This window comes from Olea europaea, unplaced genomic scaffold (genome assembly GCF_002742605.1).
Source record: "Olea europaea var. sylvestris unplaced genomic scaffold, O_europaea_v1 scaffold2037, whole genome shotgun sequence".
NCBI classification, from domain to species: Eukaryota; Viridiplantae; Streptophyta; class Magnoliopsida; order Lamiales; family Oleaceae; genus Olea; species Olea europaea.
The window spans coordinates 40,505-55,628 of NW_019238272.1; positions in this window are offsets into that span (position 1 = coordinate 40,505).

The window sequence follows — 15,124 nt, forward strand, 5'->3', positions numbered from 1 at the left end:
CGTAAGTTTCAATGTTATTATTGTAACAAGTATGGCCATATAGAAAAGTTTTGTAATTTGAAAGAAAATGAAGCAAAGTTTGTTAAGCAAGAACACAAAGAAGAATGTGAAAGTTTATTTCTTGCTTGCTATGCTACTAAACTTTGTGATTCAGATGTTTGGTATATGGATAGTGGTTGCAGCCATCACATGAAAGCAAACTTGGAGGCTTTCATCAGTTTGGACAGGTCAACAAAGAATATAGTAAAAATGGGTGATGGAACAGTTAGTGAAGCAAAAGGAAGCGGTACTGTAAAGATTTATTCTTGGTGAAACCAGCTGTATTAGAGATGTTCTCTATGTCCCTGACCTGGATTCAAACCTGCTAAGTGTTGGACAATTTTTAAAAGAAGGTTACTCACTTCTCTTCGAAAATTTCTCATTTTTTGTTTTTTCAGACAAGACAAAGAACATGTTGTTCATAGTTCCTAGGGCCAAAAATAATTTGTTTTCTCTCACTCTTGATGATGAAAAGAAAGCACTCTCAGCCTCATTAAAAGATGACAACTGGTTGTGGCATCATAGGTATGGACATTTAAATTTTATAAGTCCAGGCTTGCTGTCTAAACGTAATTTGGTGCATGGTTTGCCTATGATAAAGCATGTTACCGATGTGTGTAAAAGCTATGTGATTGGAAAACAATATAGAGACTCGTTTCCAAAAGGGAAAAGCATGAGAGTTTTACGACCATCTAAATTGATACATGTAGATGTTTGCGAACCTATGTGCAGCTTTTCTCTTAACAACAACAAGTACTTTGTTGTATTTGTGGATGATTACAGTAGAATGAGTTGGGTTTTCTTTCTTAAGGAAAAATCAGAGGTGCTACCAATCTTCAAAAAGTTTAGGTTTTCCATTGAAAAGCAAAGTGGACATAAGATAAAGGTATAGCGGATAGATCATGGAGGTGAATTTGTCTCCAGGGAATTTGACAATTCGTGTGAAGAATTGGAAGTACAAAGACAATAAACAACTAGTTATACCCTGCAACAAAATGGAGTAGCGGGGAGAAAGAATCGAAGTCCTATAGAAATGGCTAAAAGCATGTTAAAAGCCAAATGTCTTCCAAAGATATTCTGGGCAGAAGCCATTCATACTGCTGCTTACATCCTCAATTGAAGTCCTACATCTACATTGTCCAATCAGACACTTTTTGAAGCCTGGCATGGGTGGAAGCCAAAGGTAACACACTTTAAAATTTTCGGTTGTGTTGCTTATGTGCATGTGCCATCTCAAAAGAGAGAAAAACTAGATGATAATAGTGTGAAATATATATTTGTGGGCTATAGTATGGAAACTAAAGAATATCGATTTTATAATCCTATTTCTAAGAAATTGCTAATAAGTCGTGACGTTGTGTTTGATGAGAAAAATGTATGGAATTGGAGTAAGTTGCAGATGGGTTTTGGTCTTATTCAAGATGATGGTGAATTTGTTGCTGAGCCATTAAAGTGTGTAGAAGATGGTGGTGACCATGGTGATTCGGGTCCTTCAAAACCTAGTACAAGCACTTCCAGTTCTTCCAACTTAACATCACCAAACTCTTCTTCCTCAAGCACACATCCACAAAAATGGAGATCATTGCAGAAGATTTATGAAAAAATTGAAATGTTTTAGCTTGCACTAGTAGAAGAGCCAAGTTGTTTTGAAGAAGTTGTAAAAGACAACAAATGGTGTAATGCAATGGATGAGGTTATGAGGGCACTGGGAAAAAAAAAAGACAAAGAAATGTGTTGAGTTGCCAGTGGGAAAAGAAGTTGTGGGGGCTAAAATGGGTGTACAAGCTGAAGTACAAACCTGATGGATAAGTTCAAAAATACAAAACATGGTTAGTTGCACGTGGTTATATGCAATGAGAAGGCATTGATTTCAAAGAAACCTTTTCCCCAGTAGCCAAGTTTGATACTACCCGAACTGTCTTATCAGTTGCTGCTCACTACAAATGGCATGTTTATCAATTTGATGTCAACTCAGCCTTTTTGAATGGTTTATTGGAGGAAGAAGTATATGTACAGTAGCCTAGAGGTTATGAAGTTGCAGCCGAAGAGATGAAAGTGTGTTAATTAAAGAAAAAACTCTACGGTCTCAAGCAAGCACCAAGGGCTTGGTATGAAAAAATTGATGGGCACTTTATGTGGATGATTTGATCTATACTGGAAATAGTTCTACTTTAATTAATGATTTCAAGAGGAATTAATGAGTTACTTTTTGGGTTTGGAGGTAAAATAAGGAAATGCAGGAATTTTTTTTCACAACAAAAATATGTGAAAGATCTTCTTGAGAAATTTAACATTAAAGATTGCAATCCAGTTAAAACTCCAATGGTTACCAATCATAAGTATGGTTTGGATGATGGAGAAGAGAATGTAGATTTGTTGGTGTATCGAAGTTTGGTAGGGAGTCTTCTCTATCTCACAAATAGTCGTCCATACATCTTGCAAGCTACCAATCTCCTATCAACATGTCGTATATAAGCTTTCTGAGAAAGTCCCAATAAGCCACAATTTCTATCACGATGTATTTCAATGCCAAGTACATATGAAACTTGTCCAAGATCTTTCATCTCAAAATTAGCAACAACATTTTCTTTGTCTCATAAAGAGCCATAAGTTACTACTAGCAAGCAGAATGTCATCATCATACAATACAAGGAAAATAAAATTTCTCCCACTGGTTTTGAGATAAATGCATTGATCAGTAGTATTTTCGACAAAACCAAGAGAGATCACAACCTCATCAAATTTCAAATACCACTGTCGAGATGCTTGCTTAAGTCCATACAATGATTTTTTTAACTTACATACCAAGTTCTCTTTTCCTTTCACAACAAAACCTTCAAGTTGTTTCATATAAACCAGTTCTGAAAGATCTCCATTCAAAAATGTTGTCTTAACATTCATTTGATGAAGCTTCAAATTGTAGTGTGTCACAAGAGCCATGATGATTCGAAAAGAATCTTTTGATGAAACGGGGGAGAAGGTTTCAACATAATTAATGCCTTCTCGTTGAGTGAAATCTTTTGCAACCAATCTTGCTTTATTTCGTTCAACATTTCCTTTTGAATCTAATTTACTTTTGAAAATCCACTTGTTATCTACGGCCTTAGCATCTGGAGAAAGTTCAACAAGATCCCTTTATTCCTTTCCATGGAATTCATTTCATCTTTCATGGCAACTATCCATTTATCTACTTCAAGACTTGTCAATGCTTGATTATAAGTTACAGGATCAACAATATGCCCAATATTAAAATCGCTCTCCAATAAATATGTAATATAATCACTGGATAATGCAGTTCTTCTTTCCCTTTGTGATCTCTTAACTTGTGGCTCAGAAATCGATTCAATCGTTGTTGGAGGAATTGGAGGTTCATCTTGGCTCCTTAGTTCTTCATTAACAATTTCAATTGGTTGAAAACCAACTTTTTCCTGTATAATAAGAACTGGAACAACAACTTGATTAGGTTCAACAAGAATTTCTCTCAACGTGGAATTTCTATTATCTCCAAAATCGTTCTCCAGAAACTTAGTAGTAATGGACTCCACAATTCTAGTGCCGCGATTTAGACAGTAAAACTTATATCCCTTTGATCTATCTATATACCCAATAAAGTAGTCAGGAGTTGATTTAGGGTCTAATTTATTTCAAATGGATTATAAATCCTAACCTCATCTGGACAGCCCCAAACTTTAAAGTGAGCCAAACTTGGCTTACGTCCTGTTCATAATTCAAATGGTGTCTTTGCAATAGATTTACTTGGAACTCTGTTCAAAATATACATAGCAGTTTTCAAGGCTTCACCTCACAAATATTGAGGCAAATTTGTTCTACTCATCATATTTCTAACCATATCTTTTAGAGTTCGATTACGTCTTTTAGAAATATCATTCTACTTAGGTGTCCTTGGCATGGTGTAATGAGGCACTATTCCACACTCTTGTAAAAACTTTGCAAAATCACCCATATTTTGACCAGACTCGTCATATTTCCCATAGTACTCTCCACCACGATCAGATCTCACAACTTTAATACTTTTTCCACATTGTTTTTTACTTCCAGTTTGAAAACTTTGAATTTCTCAAGTGCATGTGATTTATCGTTAATAAAGTAAACATATCCATATCGTGAGAAATCATCAATGAAAGTTATGAAGTATTTATTTCCACATATAGTGAAAAGCAAAGGTCCACTGATGTCAGTGTGTATCAAGTCCAAAATTCCATTACTCCTAATTGAACCCTTCCTTGTAGATTTAGTTAGCTTTCCTCTTATACAATCCACACATATTTCAAAATCAGAGAAGTCTAAAGAGGAAAATATCTTGTCTTTTACTAATCTTTCCATTCTATCCTTAGAAATATGACCCAAACGCTTATGCCACAACATAGAGGATGATTCACGAATTAAAGCCCTTTTCTTTGATACATTGGTAACACATGAGACATCACCAAAAGGAGCTAAAGACAATATATATAAACCATCACATAAAATGTCATTTCCAATCAAACGAAAATCATTAAATAACTCAACCGTTCCATTACCAAAATTAAATGTAAAATCAAAAGCATCAAGTTTTGATATAGAAATTAAATTCTTTCTCATTTGCGGTACATAAACTATATTTTCCAAAACAAGATAAAAACCAGACTATAAAGTCAACTTCACTATTCCTATGAATTCAACCTTCACTTGAAATCCATTTGCAATGCTCAAACTTACTTCATTCTCACTTGGCCTCCGTTTGCTTTTGAACCCTGCAAGGAATTCGCAATATGAATACTAGCTCCCGAGTCTAACCACCAAGAATTCAAAGACACATCTACTAAAGAAGATTCAAAACAAACTATGGTCAAGGGAATACCTAGAAAACTCTTCTTCTTTTCCAACTAAGTCTTGAACTTAAAACAGTCTTTCTGCCAGTGACCCTTCCTTTTACCGAACTTGCATTGATCAATTTTCTTTATAACGCCTTTGGGACCACTAAAATTTTTATTCTGTTGATTTCGGTGGGACTTATTACCCTTACAAAACTTAGGTTTATGGTTATGAGAAGGCCCCTTATTCTGCGATAGTTGAAAAGCTAATTGCACAGTTTCAACAGTTTCACGGTGCATCCTATACTCTTCTTGGGCACACACTGCTATGAAATCATTCAAATTCCATTTATCTCGTTGAGCATTGTAAGCAATCTTAAGCTGATTAAACTTACTAGGAAGGCTATTCAAAATATGATAGATCAGGAAAGGCTCCGCAATGGGAATGTCAAGAGCCTTTAGCTTAGATGATATATTTATCATTTTCATGAAATGTTCTCTAACACCACTTGTACCATCATATTTCATGCTCATTAGTTTATCCATTAGACCTCCAGTTTCGACTTTATCAGACTCAATAAATTTTTCTCCTAGGATGGCATCTAGAATGGAATCAGATATTGATCGCTTAATGATTTTCAAGTAGAGTTTGTTAGCTCTTTCCCACTTTTCATGCTCGGCTACATATTCAATAGTACTCTTATCTATGGATTTCTCAAGCTTTTTCTCCATTGCAAAATCTAAACCTAAAAGATCAAGTGCTATTTTTACGTCTCGTTTCCATCTCACATAGTTATTCCCAGTCAAGGTTTCAATAGCAGACAATTGATTCGAAAAAGATGAGGCATTCTAAACTGCGAAAACATAAAATATCACTCTTAATATCATTCAAATGTAATGCATGCAATCAAATGGATGATGTAATATCCAACTAATTAATATATACAATTAATTAGATAATCAGTAATTAAAGTCAGATCCATATGAATCTTATTACGGTAAGGGCCTAGGTGCATCATTGTAAAGTCACCTTTGGGCTGACAATACAACATGTTGTAAGGTATTCTTCAAACACATCATAAACTAGTTAACAAAATCACATTGATTTTCGAAATTCCAACACCTTTGGGCAGAAGGAGATTTCTAGACCAAGGTAAACTCGTCAACTGCCTTATACTATTTTTCCAAAAATATCACATATAATAACACCTTTGGGCAAAATATTATATGCAATTAATCAAAAATGTTGCGCAAAATATATATATATATTATTTTGTTGTAGAGAAAACCAAATAAATAACAATGAGTGTGCCACTTTGACAGTTACCACCCATTTTTACTTCAAAATATTTCTCTCAGTGGGAAAAATAAGGATAATCTCAATATCCATGATAAATTCAATCACAAAACAATAATTATGTAACAAAACATAATCGTCAATCGATGAAAGACAAAAATTCACATGTGATTGAGAGACAAATTGGGCAACAAAATTCAAAATTTCAATATATATAAAAATTGAAATTTAAGCGCGCAAATAATGACAAGAATTAAATGCATAAATAATTTAACGAAAATATACAAAAATCATCAATTAATTTATTATTACCATTTAATATATTTCAATCGGCTCAATTATTGAATAAAATTTTAATTGGGTCAAAAATTTTAATTTTAGGGTCGAAACTTAAAAATTCAAATTAAAAAGCCCCTTTTTGAAAACCACATCTTAGCCCTGGAGTTAAAATTAAAACTAGGTCCTCCAAATTTTCAAATTACAAGTAGGCCTTCATTTTAAATAAATGCAATGCGACCCCAATCTCATAATTGCAGACAAGTCCTTATTTTAATTTTGCAAAACAGGCCCTTTAACTTAATTACATGTAAAGGCCCATAATTATGTTATTTGCAACATAGGCCCCCGCCTCCACCTTCATTCACACGCAGATGGCTGCCTTTGGGAATAACCACCAAAACTCTACAAAATCAGGCTATCCACATACACATCCATACAGATTCATGGTGGGGCAGAAAATTGAACTAAAATCCAGGTGCAAAATCTCGACTCCATATCGCAAAATTCAGTATACATACATATATATATACATATACAGATTCACAGATTTACTAGTATAATTATGTGTTCAGATTTGCAGATTTACATATGAAATTAATCAAGCAAATCAAGATGAAAACATAGGAATATTTCCCACTCTTTCGCGCACTAACTTACGCATTAACAGTAAGCAACACATAATACGAATTTGAGATATGTGCGGACAGTGTGATGTAGCTTTTCAGATTGGGTTCTTTTCCAGATTTAGGAAAGGCAACGGGCGTTTTGCATATTGGGCTTGTGGATTTCTTTACATATGAAACATACATATATTTTTAAAAAATCCGAGCAAGGAGAATATCATACAGCAAGAAGAATAATATAAACTAACAAAACCCAACATTTATGTTTCAAGTCTATGTGTGTGGTGGATCGTGATTATTTGAAGAAAACAAGTGCATACAGTGTATGTATATGCGTGTATGTGGAAAACTGGAAACTTAAGTGTTGGTGAGGACTGAGGAGGAGAACTTTCTTTTTCAAATTGCTAGAAACCAATAACAGTAAAGAAAAGTCAACTCTCAATTGTTCAGGCAGAAATATGAGAAAGAATATTGTTTTATTATGGATTCTGATCTCAGCATGAATGCTCTGATACCAATTGTAAGATTTAATGAATAACATGCTAAGAACAAGAATCACAATCTAATAAATTAGTAGTTGAAATTCTTACTTGCGGAAGCCATAATTGATATGAACAATAATTGTAGTAGTAACTAGATCTTTCCCTCCTTACTTCTCACAAAATATTGGACATCAATGGGGCAAGCCAAAAACATATGGAGAGGAGAGGGGACCTAGCCTTTATATAGAAAATAATTGAGCCGTCTCATTACGGCTAGAATTCTAATTACGGTTTATTTTCAGCCCACATAACTAAAATTACCACATCAAATAAATCACAATCCATAAGGTGCAAAATGTCCAATTGATCATTTAACAAATTTGGCCTAATCACAAATATTATTATGAGTCATACATCTAATCTGTAAAATTTGCAATTGAATGTAAAGCCCACATATGGAATTATTCTAACATAATTGTCAACATAAATAAAAATAACATAGGCATGCCTTCATGATTAACATAAAATAGTTAAAACCAATAATAGATTGCCAACTTATTTTAAAATACTGTAAGAACCAACGGTTAGTGAACATAGGTCAAGTACATCAAAATAAAAAAAAATAGTAATGAAAATGAGGAAAAGGCAGCAATGAAAACAGGGGGAAACATGGTGAATAAGTGATCAACTTCTGCAGTTAGGGTGCAAAAAGAAATCCTAGTTTCTGCCTCTTGCAACCTGAGTTTTTCTTGGTTTTTGTTTGATTCTTTCCATTTACTCAGTGATAATAGAGCAGTGCACTTTGCTTATTAGTGATTTTGGTCAGATTCAATTTTGGAGCTGCTCGAATTGAGGTCTTCACCTCAATTTCGATCAGCTACTTGGTTGTTTCTGGTCAGTGTGGTTCTCGTGGATAGCATCTTCAAGCTGCAATCGGATAGTTTCAACATTTTCTGGTCAGATTAGGTTTCAGCTAGTTGTGTGATCGATAGATTCAGAGAAGTATCAGCTGGTCAGGTTTCACAGTTGCGTAGGTTTGGATTCTAGAATTTCGTCCCTATTTTTGTTTTGAAGGCAATTTTCTGGAAGTTTAGGATGGCCCAGCTCACGAGTGGTTCAGATTCAACTTCGTTTCTTGGGTTTTGCATTTTGTTCTGGGTTCATTGCTTGAATGTGGTGCTTTAGCTTCATTTTTTGAAGGTTGTATATATAGACCCTGTTTGAGCCACATTATTGTAAAAATAAGAATGAAAAATATAGTCATTATGAGCTCCACACAAAAGATAAAAAGTCAAATATGGTGACTTGATGTGATGGATAACGGTCATATTTTTTCATTTTAATGAAGACGCGAATTCGGGATTGATTTTTTCTTTCCTTGTGAAGATGGCTTGAAAGAGAGCAAGGATAAACGTTTATGGAGAGGAAAAAGCAGATTTTTCGACCAAGGAGGCTGGAGAGCAAGGAGGATTGATTCTTTTTCTTCTTTTTGGCTATCAAGAGGAGGAAGCTACGGGAATAAAATTTTAGACCAAATTTACTGAGTTTTATTCCTTCTTCCAATCTCTTTCAATTCCTTGATGATTATGTTAAACTTTTTTATTAAGTTTTTCTTCAATTTTAGCATGAATTAATTTCTATCTTCTAGAGTTTTAGATGTAGCCTAATTATGATTATGTGAACCTTCCTTTCCTTGAATTAATTGGTATTTGTTCCTATTGTTGAGTATTTTATTCTGAACTTAATGCTTGTGAATAATTGATCACCGTTCACTTGAGTTGGGATTCAATTTGAGATAGATAAGTAATAATTGTTTCAGCCTAAGTTTGAGATACCACAGGGATTCTGTAGGATAGAGATATTTATGGACTTATGTAATCTTTTTGGGTTTTATCTTTGTTCTTAATGAATGTTGACAGGTTTAAAATTTTCACAGAGATGTAGAAAATTTTCTTGTTGAAATATTTCGTTAATGCCTGATAAAGATTAATGAATAAATTAGAGAGACTCGATTATCAACAGTAAGGAACACTTACAATTAATTCAACTAGGATATTCACATATGAGTAGTTATGGCGAATCCAAAACTCTAGAATCTTTTTTATTTTAACTTGCTTGTTCAATTCTTGTTAGTTTAATCTTTCTAGTTAAATAATTCATTTACATTCGAGTTGTCAAATAGATCATCATTTAATAAATTTTGATACTTATTTATAATTTTTAATTCCTCGTGGGACGATACTCTTGCTCATTCACTTTATTACTTGTTACGACTCGTGCACTTGCGAATTCAACCAACAATAACACTTAGAAATGAAGACATAGATTTGCACAGCTCGGTAGAAAGGCCTTAAGTTGTTGCTAAGAATGCATGCGATGATAAGAAGTTGACTCAAGGTGATGCCAAAGCTCCATTGGTTAATCTTTTCAAAGATAATAGGAATATTGACGAAGGTTTCCAGCTGGAAATGATTGTTGACCAACCCAATAATATAAATGTGGTGGATCATGAAGTGGATGATGTGGAAAATCGCAGGGCTTTTGCCATGTTGGTTACTTTGCCGGTAGATTCTCGGGGAACAAGGCATTACTTCAAATTTGTGACACTTGGAAGGTTCAGTGCCGTTATTTTGTTCATGAAAGTGGGTGGTTGATCTTTAAGTTTGAAAATGAACCTTCAAGAGCTAGTGTGTTGTATGGGGGCCCCTGTTTAGTATTTGGTAGACCATTAATGCTAAAGGTTATGCCACATTTTTTTAAATTCGATGATGATGAGATAAGCACTGTGCCGGTGTGGATAAAGTTACCACTTGGTTGTTGGAATTCTAGAGTTTTGTCGAAGATTGCTTTTAAGATTGTTAAACTTATATCCAAGGATAAGCTTACATCTAACAAGGGGAGATTGTCGTATGCTCGGATTATTGTGGAAGTGGATGCTTCTAGATTTGATACGTATCGTTGAGATGAATTTGCCTACCAAAAAATTGAGAGTTCAACACGTAATTTATGAGTATAAGCCTAAATTTTCGCAATAATTGCAAGATGTTCGAACACACTTCGGCTGTGTGCTCCTTAAAATCTTAGGTGGCCAAACAGTTCCAGGTCAGGTTCAAGTTGTCAAGCATGGATAGGTTGCTGGGAGCTTTGAAAGGTGGATCACAACAATGTATTGGTGCAAGTTGATTGGTCTAGAGAATGTGACTTGGAGATTGTGCTAGTTATGGGGTGATATGGACCATAGATTAAATCCAATGGTTGGATTTAATTTAGTGGTCAATTACCTATACTAGTGTTGTCACTCTCTAGACCATAGTACAATATTTGAATTTTGAATTCAAATGAATTGGCTCTATAATTTCAAGACCTCTTCATTCTCTCTAGTTGGACTTGGCATAACATTTGAGAGAGAGCATAGAGAGGTAACCAAGTGGGAGCTTTCCATAACTCCGGCAAAATTCTTGGTGGCTTCCGGCAGATCCTTTCTCGATATATCCATTGCCATTCCTGTGGACGATGGTGCATGATCCGGTGTGGCACAAATCTGAGCTCAATATCAAGAACACTTCATTGGTGGTGTTGAAGAAGCTTCGAGTCGGTTTTGGTTCGGTTTTACATTTTGAGAGTTTATCATTCCACATTGTAGTTGTAATAATCTTTTGTATACAACACTTTAAACTCTAGAAATGGTATCAGAGCTTAGGCTAGTGGTAAAAATTGTTAAAACAACCTGAAAATTGGATTGAAAGTCGAAGGGGTTCGATTTTGTTCGAAAACAAGTTCAGCTGAAACTTTGAACCCATTTTCTGGAAAAACTACACATCTGGTGGATGAACGGAAACTAGCACCAGACTCCAGACGTCAAGCAGAACATTCCGGAGTAGCGCGTGTTTCACACGCGCAGGCGGTGGAGGCGGTGCGTGAGACCACGCGCAGAGGACACAGGTGACACGTGAGAGCGCGTGTGGTGGTTTCAGCCGGAGGTCAAAAAAGACAGATTGTTAGAGCCATACTATAAGGTATGGAATGTTTTTGGCTCTCTATTTTTCCCATCGCATCTACGGTAGCTTTGAAGATAATTAAGCTTTGTCGGAATTTTCTTTGGAATACTAAAAAACAGTTGGTTGCTTGGAGTACCATTTGCCTACCAAAGAAGGAGGACGGCCCTCGTTTTAGAGATATCAAAAGCTAGAATTCAGCTTTTCTTGCCAAGGTCCTTTGGAATATTCATGCAAAGAAAGATACTTTATGGGTTAAATGGATTGACCAAGTATACTTTCGAGCGCAGGATTTTTTTGGAGTATACAGCAAGGAAAAGTGACTTTCCTTTGCTCAAACGATTGCGGAAATAAGAGACATGGTTGCTAGGAATTTCGGGATTGCGCAAACTATTGAAAACATGCTATCCAGCTGGAGTAGTGCTGGCCAGTTTTGCATCCGGGTTGCCTATTAACATTTTCGACCGAAGGAAGACAAGAAAGTTTGGACGAGGGAGGTTTGGATATCTCTTTATCACTCCAAAACAAGCTTTTCTCTTATGGTTGGGTGTAGATGGGAGTGGGTTGGGTTCGGGCCAGGGCGGTGGCTTGCCCTGTTTTTGCTCCCCATTTTTTTTAAACTTACATTTTCAAAATTTTGAGTTATGCCATTATTAGAGAATAAAATACCAATTCAAAACTTTAAAATCCAAAGCAAATAATGCTCAAATTAAAAAAAAAAATATATATATATATAGACTTCTACATGGGGCATGTTTTTTTGGCCCCATTCGGGATAGGGCGGAATGGGTTATTTTGTTATCTCTAGTTGGGTGCCCAATAGAAGCTATCAACTAAAGATCAGTTGTTGAATCTCAATATTGACAAGAATTGTGTTTTTTGTGGGTCACACTTAGAAAAGGGACCGAATTTATTTTTTAAATGCTTACTCACCTCTAGCATATGGATGGGGATTAGGAGATCGATGACTACAATTTCGAGTGCTTTGAAGTGGATTAACAAAAATTGCACTTGTTAGCATCGCTTACCATATTTGGATGGTATAGAACAATAAGGTTTTTGAGGAACTTAGTCCACCTGTGGATAGCATAGTTAGGCATATTAAAATACACATGTACAAGGTTATATTTGATTTGTACTCGCATGTTTTGATTCATTTTAAGTCTTTGGCTATGGGACTCTAATGCTTATCGTTTGTACATCTTTATCTTTTTGTTTGCCGAGGTATGCTCGGAGTAGTTGTATTTCATTTGGTTTTTGATTGCTCGGGTATGCTTGGTATACTTATAAATGAGTTTTGATCAAGAGATTTTACATTTATCGATAAAAAAAATCATAGAAATAAGTGGGATTTATAACATGTTCATACGTGCTCATATAGGTCTCAACAGTAAACCATTCCAAAATGTAATATTTTATTTTGTAACCTTTATCCAATATGCAAGTAAGCCATATGGACATGAAATCCTGATATTTACCTTGTTCGACAAGCGCAAGTTCTATTATCCTTGTCCACTACAAATTTTCCTTACAAACACTCAACTTGACATTGATGTAACCATTCTATTGCATGATGCATTCACGGGCTGCATCAATGTACCTTTCTAGCTTCTTCTGAATTTTTGGACATATAATTTGCTATAAATTTCAATTTATCCACTTCCCTTGAATTTTATACATCAACTTCATTTGACGACCCACAAACATTGTTAGCGTTGATTTATCCTTATCGTCCAAAACAAAGTTATTGAAGCACTCACACATTATTAAGGAGCATTTCATCCTTTGATTGATATGAAAAGTGAGACCTACTCCACTCATTCGATGATTTTACCATCAATTAGACGTACTCCTCATTTGCATCTTTAATCTTTACCATCCAATATTTGAAAGATGCCAAGTGGCTTGCTTTTGCTGCATCCCGCAAACAATCTTTAAAGTACTTCCCCTTGAAGTCTTTTGGAAAGAAATTATGGTACATATGCCTAACAAGTAAACTTGTGTTTTGCTTTCGAAAATAAATCGATGACAACATTAACTAGTCATTTCTGTCTATCACCTATGAGAGTTAATGAGCACCAATTTTCCAAAGAAAGGTCTTCAAACAACAACATAAAAAACAAACACCATGAACTAGTGTTTACTCTGTAAAATCAATTGGTATATACAATAGCTCTAAAATGTTGTCTTCTATTGTGGATCAACTTTAAAGTTATCCAAGTAATAATTATTTGTCATTTGTGGATCAACAAATATTATTTCTTTCATTTCCATTTATTTATTTGAAGAGGAGGTAAATTAATTATTTTACAATACTTTAATTAAAAAAATAGGCGATAAGGACATTTTGAGCAATGAAGGCAAATGATAGGAATGTTTGTTGAATAAAGGCAATTAGCAATGATGTTTTGCACCAATTACCTATTTTTAATAGAGGGAATTGATAGAATGAGATGGAAATGACTAACTATGCAAGAAAAGACCGTATTGAGGGTGTAAATGTCAAATTTGAAACAATAGGAACGATTTGCGAAATAAATGCAAATAATCAGGATATTTTGTGCTAATCACCCATTTTCTAAACCTTGACAATTAAAGGATGTAAATAGCGTCGTCTATTGATTTTTAAACCAAAACATTGAAAAATAAAATAAATATTCATAAATAATTTTCTAACTCATAAATAAATATACTTATGGGCGAATCTTTTTAGATGAATTTTTTTAAAGTAATTAGGATTTTTTAACTTATTAGTGTATTTTTCTTTATAAGACTTTTCTACTTAAAAGTTATTATTTTGCACACGAGAAATTTTTTACTTTAATTTTAATTAATTAATTAATTTTATTTATTTATTTATTTTTCACTTGCAAGTGATTTTTCTACTTTACAGCAATTTTGTTTCTTTGGGACTCATGACTTCCCCTGTTTCAGTAAAACTAACCACAGAGCAAAAACCGAAATTAAGAATGCAGTAAAAGTAGACCCATCATTGGATTAATTTTTTCTTTTCTTTTTCGTTTATTCTTTTTGCCTTTCTTTTATAATTTTTGCTTCTTTCTCATTACATCATTTTGACATGTTAGAAACAAGCACTTAATTTTTTGTTTCAGGATCTGTTTGTTAATGATTATGAAAATTAATTTTTTTGACCACTGGAGAGAAAAAATAAATCCCACTTATGAGTAAAAAATTAAAAAATGATATCTTAAAAAGTGAAATAATGGTCAAAATTTGATTTTTTTGGGTGAAAAATTACTACTAAAGGGGAGCTCAGATTATCAAGGGGAGTCCCCTAAATCCTCCACTCAACGTGGATAAATTCAAAAATTCGTCGAATCTGTATACCTAGGAATTTAGTAATCAAAATTCTCATTGATTGGAGCATCATTCACAAAACTAATTATCCAAAAAAATGGGAAAATGTTACAAAATTTATATTAAATGAATTTAATACAAGTTCAAGACAAATAAGATCTCTAATCATATTTTGACTTGTGATCAATCCAAGTAATCAGCAAGTCATTTGTAGATTGCATATTTGTTCGTACGTACTTTTAAGCAAGTGTTTTTCAGACCATATATATATATATAT